The sequence below is a fragment of the Pseudophryne corroboree genome, chromosome 1, assembly GCF_028390025.1.
Source record: "Pseudophryne corroboree isolate aPseCor3 chromosome 1, aPseCor3.hap2, whole genome shotgun sequence".
Taxonomy (NCBI): domain Eukaryota; kingdom Metazoa; phylum Chordata; class Amphibia; order Anura; family Myobatrachidae; genus Pseudophryne; species Pseudophryne corroboree.
The window spans coordinates 436,317,344-436,327,006 of record NC_086444.1 but is presented as its reverse complement, the minus strand read 5'-3'; the positions used below and the strand labels follow the sequence as shown (position 1 = coordinate 436,327,006).

At 45.2% G+C, this 9,663-nt stretch overlaps 1 pseudogene; it reads right to left on the bottom strand.

Moving 5' to 3' along the window:
- Window positions 1-4,126: 4,126 nt before the first annotated feature.
- On the bottom strand, window positions 4,127-9,312 carry LOC134969925 (olfactory receptor 6M1-like; annotated as a pseudogene).
- Between the last annotated feature and the right edge of the window lie 351 nt (window positions 9,313-9,663).

The following is a 9,663-nucleotide window of genomic DNA, read 5'->3' as shown; positions in this document are numbered from 1 at the left end:
TATATTCACGATTGTTTGACTGTTTTTTCCCTTATAGGTTGGTGAGAGGATGAGTTTAGTGTTTGGGTGATTGGTCACTCCTATGTTTTTTGGGCAGCCGAGTTGGTGGCTTCGGAGGGGACTCCTGGCTTTGTTGGGTCGGATAACGTGAGGTGGATAGGAGTTAGGGGGATGTTGTGGCAGGATCTGAAGGTTACCCTTTTGGAGCAGGCTAAGCATTTTGGGCTGCCCAGATTGTTGGTGATACACTTAGGTGGCAACGACCTGGGTAAAAGGAAGACAGTGAATCTTAGATTGGCAATTGTTCATGACTTACAGGCGATTGCGGGTGCTTGGCCGGGCTGTCGACTTGTCTGGTCCTGTATAGTGCCGCGGTTGTGATGGCGTGGAGTTGCGGACTGTAGGGCGATCGATGCCTCTCTGCGGAAGGTCAATTCCGCAGTTGCTAAGTTTGTGGTGGCTCTTGGTGGTGCTGTGGTGTGGCACCAGCGGATCAAGTTTTGGTTCTTCTACTTGTTTAGACCGGATGGGGTTCATTTGACTAGGCAGGGACTAGGTAATTTCCTTGAGGATCTGTTTTCGGTGGTTGGTTCTTTGGGTTAGGGGTATGGTGGCGGAGCGTAGTTGCTGTTGGGCAGAACTTCGCTGTTGGCGGGAAAGAACGTCAAGTTAACTTTGGTTGTATTAAATGAGTTGATTGGAGGTCATTTGGTGGTTGGTTTTTTAGGTGCGCTCTCCTTCGTTGACTGGTATTACATCTGCTGGACCACCTTCACGGGGGCAGCCTCATCACCTTCACGGGTGGGTAGTCAAGATGGAGGTTGAGCGGATACCTATTGTTTGTTGGAAGGTTTACGTCAGTTTTTTATAAGATAAGTTTTTTGTTCATGGGATAGGGTTGTTTTAGCCGTTCTTTCTGGCCACCATACTTTAGTTTAATTATTCATCAGTTAATGGTTCATTTAAATAAATAGCTAACATTTTCTGCCAAATTCAAGTCTCCGTGTCTTTATTTATTATAGATAAGTGTTAAGATGTTATGGTTTAAGTTTACGGACAATCCTCAGACTATATGAGGTTTAGGAGAACGAATTGACAGAAAAGGAGAGGAGTGGGTTAAACCTCAGCTAGTCTGGGGGGCAGGACGGTAAGGCATTATGGGAGTTTATTGTTAGCCAATAGGAGTGAACGTTGGGGGTAGGTGGAAAGGGTTTTTAAGCCTGGTAAAGGGGCTGGGTCAGCCTCTTCTACTGTAATCGTCCCACCCTCCGTCCCTACTGGTTGTGTTTGTTTTCTTGTGTTGTGTGCATTGGTTATTTACGTGGTCTGGGTTGTCACGGTTTTTGTTGTGGCAGGAAAGAACGGCAAGTTAACTTTGGTTGTATTAAAGGAGTTGATTGGAGTCGTTTGGTGGTTGGTTTTTTAGGTGCGCTCTCCTTCGTTGACTGGTATTACATTTGCTGGACCACCTTCACGGGGGCAGTCTCATCACCTTCACGGGTGGGTAGTCAAGATGGAGGTTGAGTGGATACCTATTGTTTGTTGGAAGGTGTACGTCAGTTTTTATAAGATAGGTTTTTTGTTCATGGGATAGGGTTGTTTTAGCCGTTCTTTCAGGCCACCATACTTTAGTTTAATTATTCATCAGTTAATGGTTCATTTAAATAAATAGCTAACATTTTCTGCCAAATTCAAGTCTCCGTGTCTTTATTTATTATAGTTAAGTGTTAAGATGTTATGGTTTAAGTTTACGGACAATCCTCAGACTATATGAGGTTTATAAATACTTTAGTTAAAAATACTTTAGTTAAAAAAAGGTACAACATACAGTATGTTATATAGATGTCCACATTCAGCGCTCAGACAACAATTTATGCACAATTAAATCTCTTTGGAGTTAAGTAATGTACAGTAGATGATCAGAAATCCAGCTGAATAGGTGAACAATGTATTTTTAACCCTACGCATTTCATCCAACGAACTTCATCAGGGGCAAGTCTGAATGGCAAAAGAAAAATACAATGTCTATACAGGATTTAATTGCACAAGATGAACAGGTTGGTGGACAGAACAAGTAAAAGATCAATTGACCAACAGCAGATCAGTTTTAAAACAAATTTTTTAAAGAGATTCTTCATACATCAATTCACAGATATATACAATACTAGGAAGCATGTAAAGAAACGTAAGAAGAAACAGGTGCAATACATACCAATATAACTTTAACACAGTTTATTATACATCAATTTGTAGTATTTGAAATTACAGGTGCATCCTCTGCATGGGGCCGGCCATGTATGTCTGTCTATGCCCCCTCTCATCCATCCATCTGGGGCCCCTCCTGTCCATCCTTCTATGCCCTTGTATGGTGCTCTAGCGATCAGTTTGTTTATGGCCCCTCCTGACTGTCTGTCTTTTACCCATATGGTGCTCTTTCCATCTGTCTGTCTTTCTATGCCCCCGCCCGCCCATCCATCCAAACCTTCATATTGTGCTCTGTCCATCCATCCTCCCCATCCGCCTTTCCGTCTATCTATGCCTCCACCCCCGTCCTGTGCTGTAGTCAAGTAGTGTCTCTCCCTCCCCCTTCTCTCTCTCTCTAACACACTCCCTCTCTCTCTTGCTCTATTTCTCTCTCTCTCCCTGACACTGTCTCTCTCTTTCTCTCATTCCATCTTTCTCCATGAAAACCCACTATCTCTCTCCCCCTCTCTAACTTTCTCCTCTGCCTCTTCCTCTCTCTCTCTCTCTCTCTCTCTCTCCCTATTGTAGTGACAAAGGCTGGGAGGTCAGGGGCAGGACTGGATTAAGCCTTAGGGGAGTCCAAGACACTTAAAGACAGGAGGGTCCTGCCTCCAATCTTGTCAGCACTGCCCCCATGGCTGTTCCCTCTGTGCCTCCTCCCTCTGTACCTCCATTTGGCAGCAGTTCTGGTTCCATCTGCAACCTGGCAGGTCAGTTGTGAGCCAACGAGGACCTGGATACAGAAATGAGCCATAGGCTCATCTCCCGCATCTCACAGCCTCCTGTGTCTTTCAGCCTTAAACACCACCTCTCAGCCTCATTCCACACACTGTGTCTGTCAAGCTTTGCTGCCCCCATCTCAAAGCTTCATTCTCCACCCCATGTCTGTGAGCCTTACCCCCCTGTCTCTTAGCCTCATATCCCATCCTGTGTCTGCCAGCCTCTCCCCACCCTGTGTGTGCCATTCTCTCCCCACCCTATACTTCCCAGCCTCACTCCCCACACTGTGTGTCCCAGCCTCTCCCCACCCTGTGTCTGCCAGCCTCTCCCCACCCTGTGTCTGCCATCTTCTACCCACCCTGTGTGTGCCAGCCTCTATCCACCCTGTGTCTGCCAACATCTACCCATCCTGTATCTGCCAGGTTCATTCCCCACCCTGTATCTGCCAGCTTCATTCCCCACCATGTCTGCCAGCCTCACTCCCCACGCTGTGTGTGCCAGCCTCATTCCCCTCCATGTGCGTGCCAGCCTCTCCCCACCATGTGTGTGCCAGCCTCTCCCCACCATGTGTGTGCCAGCCTCACTCCCCACCCTGTGTGTGCCAGACTCATTCCCCTCCCTGTGTGTGCCAGCCTCACCCCCCCCTCAGACTTGTTCCCCATCATGAAGCATCTGTCAGCCTTACATACCCTGTGTGTGAGATGCAGTACAGCAGCAGCCTCATCGCTGGTGAGTGTATGTATACCATATGTACACTCACCCCTCTGCTCCTCAGCCCACCGCCACACCAGCAGGATCGCTTCTCTGCCCTCCGGCAGCACTGGGAGCTCCTGCTATACTGAGTCCTCCTGACTAGTCCCGCCTCCTTACTTCCTCCTTCCCGAATCCTGCTTCCACATCCTCTTCTTGTGGCCCGTCTGGACTCTGTGCCTGCAGCATGTTTGCACTGACTAAGAAAGGTGAATATTGGCTAGGATGTTGGGGCCAAGGACACTGCACTATAATGAGAACAATGTCGTCCTCAACTGACCCGTGGTCCCAAACATCTGCGGGGCCACGGGTCCAGCAGATGTGCGATGAGGCAACTCCGACTGGGGGGCCCACTGAGAGGGGGGCCCGGGGTACTCACCCCCTGGGCCCCTCCCCCTTAAGCCGGCTCTAGTCAGGGGGTTGGGTGGGCTTTCAAGATTTTGCTATTGGGTCAACAAAGTTCTAGTTATACCATGACTACACCTGGATAAAGTTTAGATGATACCTCTCAACTGTTTGATATATTTTATGTACCTGAAATTATACTAGGCTTTTGTATTACATTAAATTATTATACATGGCATCATTCATTTAACTTCTCAATAAACAGTATGAGATAGAAGCACATATTTAGCTGCTTAATGCTAATGGAATTTAAAACCATTTTACTCAATTATCCTTTAACTCCTTTATTACTACAACATAGGCTATATTATATAATAGTATATATATATATATATATATATATATATATATACAATACTCAATTAATTAGGTATTTATACCAATATTATCATACATATGAGAGTTTTAAAACTTTTTTTTACCCTTGAATGTTTCTCATTATTTACACTTACACATTTTATTTCAACCATTTAAATTATAATATTTATCAGCCACACTGACAGGATGCAGTCAAAATACAGTCACTATCCCGACAGTCAGAAGACTGACAGCAGGATCCCGACAGTCAGAATCCCAATTCATCCCAGAGGTAAGTATGAAGAGCTAGGCTGTGGGAGGGGTGGATTAATGTTTGGGGTAGGATTAGGTGTAGGGTCAAATACTTACTCAGAAGCTGTCAGGACCCGCTGTCACTCTTCTGACTTCCGGGATCCCGACTGCCAGGATTTCATACCCAACCCTCACTGACAGTAGGAATTTATAAGCTTCCTTTCTCAACTGCTGTATGTACTTGAGAATGGGGAAAAGTTATTTAAGCTATTCAGGAAGAATAAAATATTGTAGGGTCCTGGAAGTGGACAATACAGCTTTTATACTGGTTATCTCCTTAATTCATTTAGGAAAACAAGCTTCTGTGGGAAGTAATCTTTAACCTCACATCTCTGAAGACTTGTTGGACTTGCTTATTTCTCAGGCTGTATATAAATGGATTAAGTACAGGGGACACGACACTGTTAAGAAGTGCAACAGTTTTATTATAGTTAGGGGAGGAACTTTCAACAGGTCGTACATAAATAAAGATAGAACTGCCATAGGTCAACGCAACCACAGTGAAGTGAGATGTGCAAGTGGAGAAAGCCTTATTTTTTTCCTTTGGTAGAAGGTATCATTAGTATGGCACTAAGAATGTTGCAATAGGAAATTAATATGAGGATGAAAGAACACAAAATGACAGCTGAGGCAAAGATGGAAAACACCATATCAAACTGCCTTACGTCAGAGCAGCTGATCTTCACTAAGGCTGAACTATCACAGAAGAAATGATTGATTTCATATGGACCACAGAAAGACAAATCAAAAGTTAACATTATGGGATAGATGCAAGTAATAAATCCAAATATCCAAACTATTAGTACCAACCATAGACAGACCCTGTTGGTAAAGATTGAATGGTACCTCAGTGGAAGACAGATTGCCACATACCGATCCACTGACATGACAGCCAATTGATAAAACTCTGTAGTGCCAAATGACAGATAGAAGTAAAGCTGCACAATGCATCCAGATAAAGAGATTGTCCTTTGGTTGTAAACCAGTACACTGAGCAGTTTGGGGACTGTGGATGATATAAGACATAAATCCAAAAAAGCCAGGCTGCTGAGGAAGAAATACATGGGGATATGGAGACGTTTGTCCAGCCAGGTGGCTGTTATAATAAACAAGTTTCCAGTTAGACATAGCATATAAAGTACAATGAATAGTAAACTGGAATCTGCCAAAAGATCATGTGTGAATCCAACAAATATAAATATAGTTTGGTTGATATGAGACATTTCTGCAGAGATATTTGGTACTTGGGGTGACATATGGAGGATTACTGACTGCAAAGTGATATATATTGTTAGTAAAATTAAAGAATATATAACATAGGCTACATGCATAATGGTATTGGCTTCCAAAAGGCAGAATAGAATAAGGGGAAATCAAACATGTGATAGCAAAGTAAATAATCCAGACTATGTATTAGATACCCACAGTACCTAATATGGGGGGAATCATTAATAAAGTAAAATAAAAATATGCAAACCACTTATTTATAGACATTAGCATTTATTCACAGCTATCATGAAATAAAACCATAAACAAACGCATATACTTTAGATGACAAAAAGGTTTTTTTGTTATTTTGTGTGATGAGAATATGAAATTCTAAATATATAATTATACACTTACCGTAACCCCAAAAACAAGATATTACTACCGCCCCCACCTCAATACCCCGGTAATAACAGTATATAACCATTCCTATACATTACTACACACCCCAATCCAGCTCCCCCCCACTCCCTAAGGTAATATTAGTATACCCCTCATACACACACTACTACCCTCCCCCCCACCCAGGTAATATTAGTGTACAATCCCTCTCCCATACATTATTATATCCACCAATATTATGTAGTGTTATTTTTCACTCAGTGTGCATTAGGGATAGCAAAATGTTTTTTCTTACTCAGAATTACCCCTCCCTTTTAGCACCTGAGTGACATCACAATCTGATTGAGCGGCTTGCCAATAAATGAGGCATGAATGGGTCAGCATTAGGAGGGATTGCTGACTCTCAGATGCTGTAGGAGCCATTATCATGTGGCCTTACTCTGGGCTATTTGACCCAGACATATTTGTAATTATTCATGGAGTGTGTTAGGGGTGCATTGCCCCCTATGCTGGCATGGCTGGGCTGCTTTAGATTGCCAAATCCCAACACTTTATTAACACTTATGTTTTTCCCTATTACATTTATATATTTTTGTATTTTGTAATCACACCTACAGTATCACTTACATTGCACTTATGTGCTTCCTTATTAACCCTTACTAATTTTCACCTGTGTGCTGCCCTGGGGTGGCCAGCCTGTGCTGACATGATGGGGTCCCGTACCCCGGATTCATACCTAGTGGACCCCAAGTGACAGAGATGCCTTGCTGTTTGGCCTGGGGGCTTAACCCTATATCTGCAGATATATGCAACCATGATCTCTGTATTCACTATACTACTTGCCCCTATACACTGCACTACATACCCTTTATGCTACACTACATCACTATACTACATCCCCTTATATGCTACACCACAGCAGTGCACTACATGCCCCTATATACTGCAATACAGTACTACACTACATGCATCACCACACTCCATCCCCCTATGAGTTACACCAAATCCCAGCATCTGGGAGGCAAAGTGGAGGTTGATACTGTCAACTGAGAGCCCACTGCCGATAACAAAGTCTGTCTTTAAACTCACCACAAAGCTGCTGTAGCGATACTCGTGAGAGTTGGAGGTTGTCCAGGCTCTTAGTTTCCACTGTCAAGTGGATAGCTATCAAAGTGATCCTTTGATTTCTGTAACATCGGTGACTGCATCTGTTAACAAGCAAAAGCCTGGGGCAGCGTGTTCTCCCAATGGTGCGTAGCCAGCAGCTTGTAATTGGTCGGTGCTGGTCAGGCGGACAGGATTATAGCCTGCTGAAAAACACAGCACCAACAGCTTGCTTCTATAGTTTGCAGGGTGCACCACGTGCTTGTCGCTGCACTGCATGGCAAAGAAGAAAGTTTAAGACAGTAGCTAGTGTAGGAGAGATCCCAGGTACTGGAGCTCACCAGACAGGTCGGTCAGAGACACTGCCGCGGGAGCCGTCTGCTGTCTCACTGGAGCAGCACAGCACTTCCGCTAAAAAAATAAAAACCTCTGCTTCTCTGTAACTTCTCTGTGCCCCCTCAATATTGCACCCAGGGCGCATGCCCCCTTAGCCCCCCCCCCCCTAGTTGCAGCCCTTAATACACCCCCCCTTCCAGATAACAGGAATAAGCCCGGGTACTTACCACTGCCTGTTGCTGTGCTCTCCTCACACACTGGAAGCCAGGACAGGAGGTGGGGACTCGGGTGCACATTGTTGATGTACCTAGTGCCGGGGTTAACTCCAGTCCCCAGCTCCTGTGTGGATCAGTTTCTTTCTGCAGGGTGACCCAGCCATAAGAGCAGGATCTGAGAGAGACAATGCAAATGTAGAAGTGTCCAGATGATGATAGTGCAAGGGATAGCAATAGTCCCACATGGCTCACATGTCGCATCCTATAGGAGAAGTAAGAAGGAATCAGAGGGGGCGGAGACAGGGAGGAGTAGACGAAAGTAGAGATCACAGATGTGGAGGGAGAGGGGAAAATCCATCCACATGATCTCAGCGAGGAGCTGCTATGTGAAGTTGGAATCCACCTATGCCTTGCGTGCTCACTTTCACATGCTGCAAAACCCTAGTTATGGCACTGCAGAAGAGAAAGGACAGTGAGGCTTTACACTGTTGTGTGACTGGGTGCAAGGGGGAAGGCAGGCCCTGGAGGCAGTCTGGGCCCCGAAGCAACTGCCGTCCCTGCACCCATGGCAGTTACGCAACTGCTCTTGTCAATCTTATGAGTGATAGTTCTCTATTAATACAATACCTTGGTGCATATCATGGAAGCCTCCTCTCCACTCCAGTGAAACTGCCCTCACAAATCTACCTTTCCTCCCCTGACCTCTGCCCTGCTCTCCTCACTCGTGTATCCAACTGTCTCCCTGCTATCTCTTCTTGGATGTTCCAGCGCTTTATTAAACTTAACATGTTTAAGAGTGAGCTTCCCACCCTCCCACACAACCTCGCCCCCCACAATTTCATTATCTATTGATGGTACTATTATCTCCTCTAGCCCCAAGTGCCCTGTCTTGGCACAGTCTTGTCTTGGAGTAATCCTTGACTCCTCCCTCTCCTTCAAACCACACATTCAGCACCTCTCACACACCTGTCATTTTCATCTCAAAAATATTTCCAGGATCAGACCCTTTCTCACCCAGGATGCTACTAAGACCCTTATCAACTCACTGGTCATCTCCAGATTGCACTACTGTTATTTCCTCCTGACTGGCACCCCTTACACATACCTCTCTTCACTCCAATCTATCCTCAATGCTGCTGCCCGGAACATCTTGCTCAGAAAACACACTACATCTACCTCCCCTCTCTTACTAGCCCTTCACTGGCTCCCCTTACCCTTGAGAATCCATTTCAAGCTTCTCACACTCACTTACAAAGCTCTCAACCGCTCCTCTCCCAGTCACATCTCTGACCTTATCTCCCTTTACACTCATATCCGTCATCTTCGCTCTGCTGATGCACGCCGCCTCTCCTGCCTACTGATTACATCCTCCCACTCCTACCTCCAAGATATTGCATGTGCTGCTCCCTTTTTCTGGAATTCACTACCTCTCCCCCTCAGATTCTCCACCTCTCTACAAAACTTCAAATGGGCTCTCAAGACACACTTCTTCACCAAACCCAGCCGTCTCTCATCCTAAGCCCACTGTGTCCCATGCTCGCTTTCTACCCCATCTGTTTCACCCCTGTCTATGTGCCCCTCCCCTTTAGAATGTAAGCTTTCATGGGCAGGGTCCTCTTCTCTCATGTGCTTTTACGTCTCTTACTTAATCTATCATTTGAATACTCCCTTT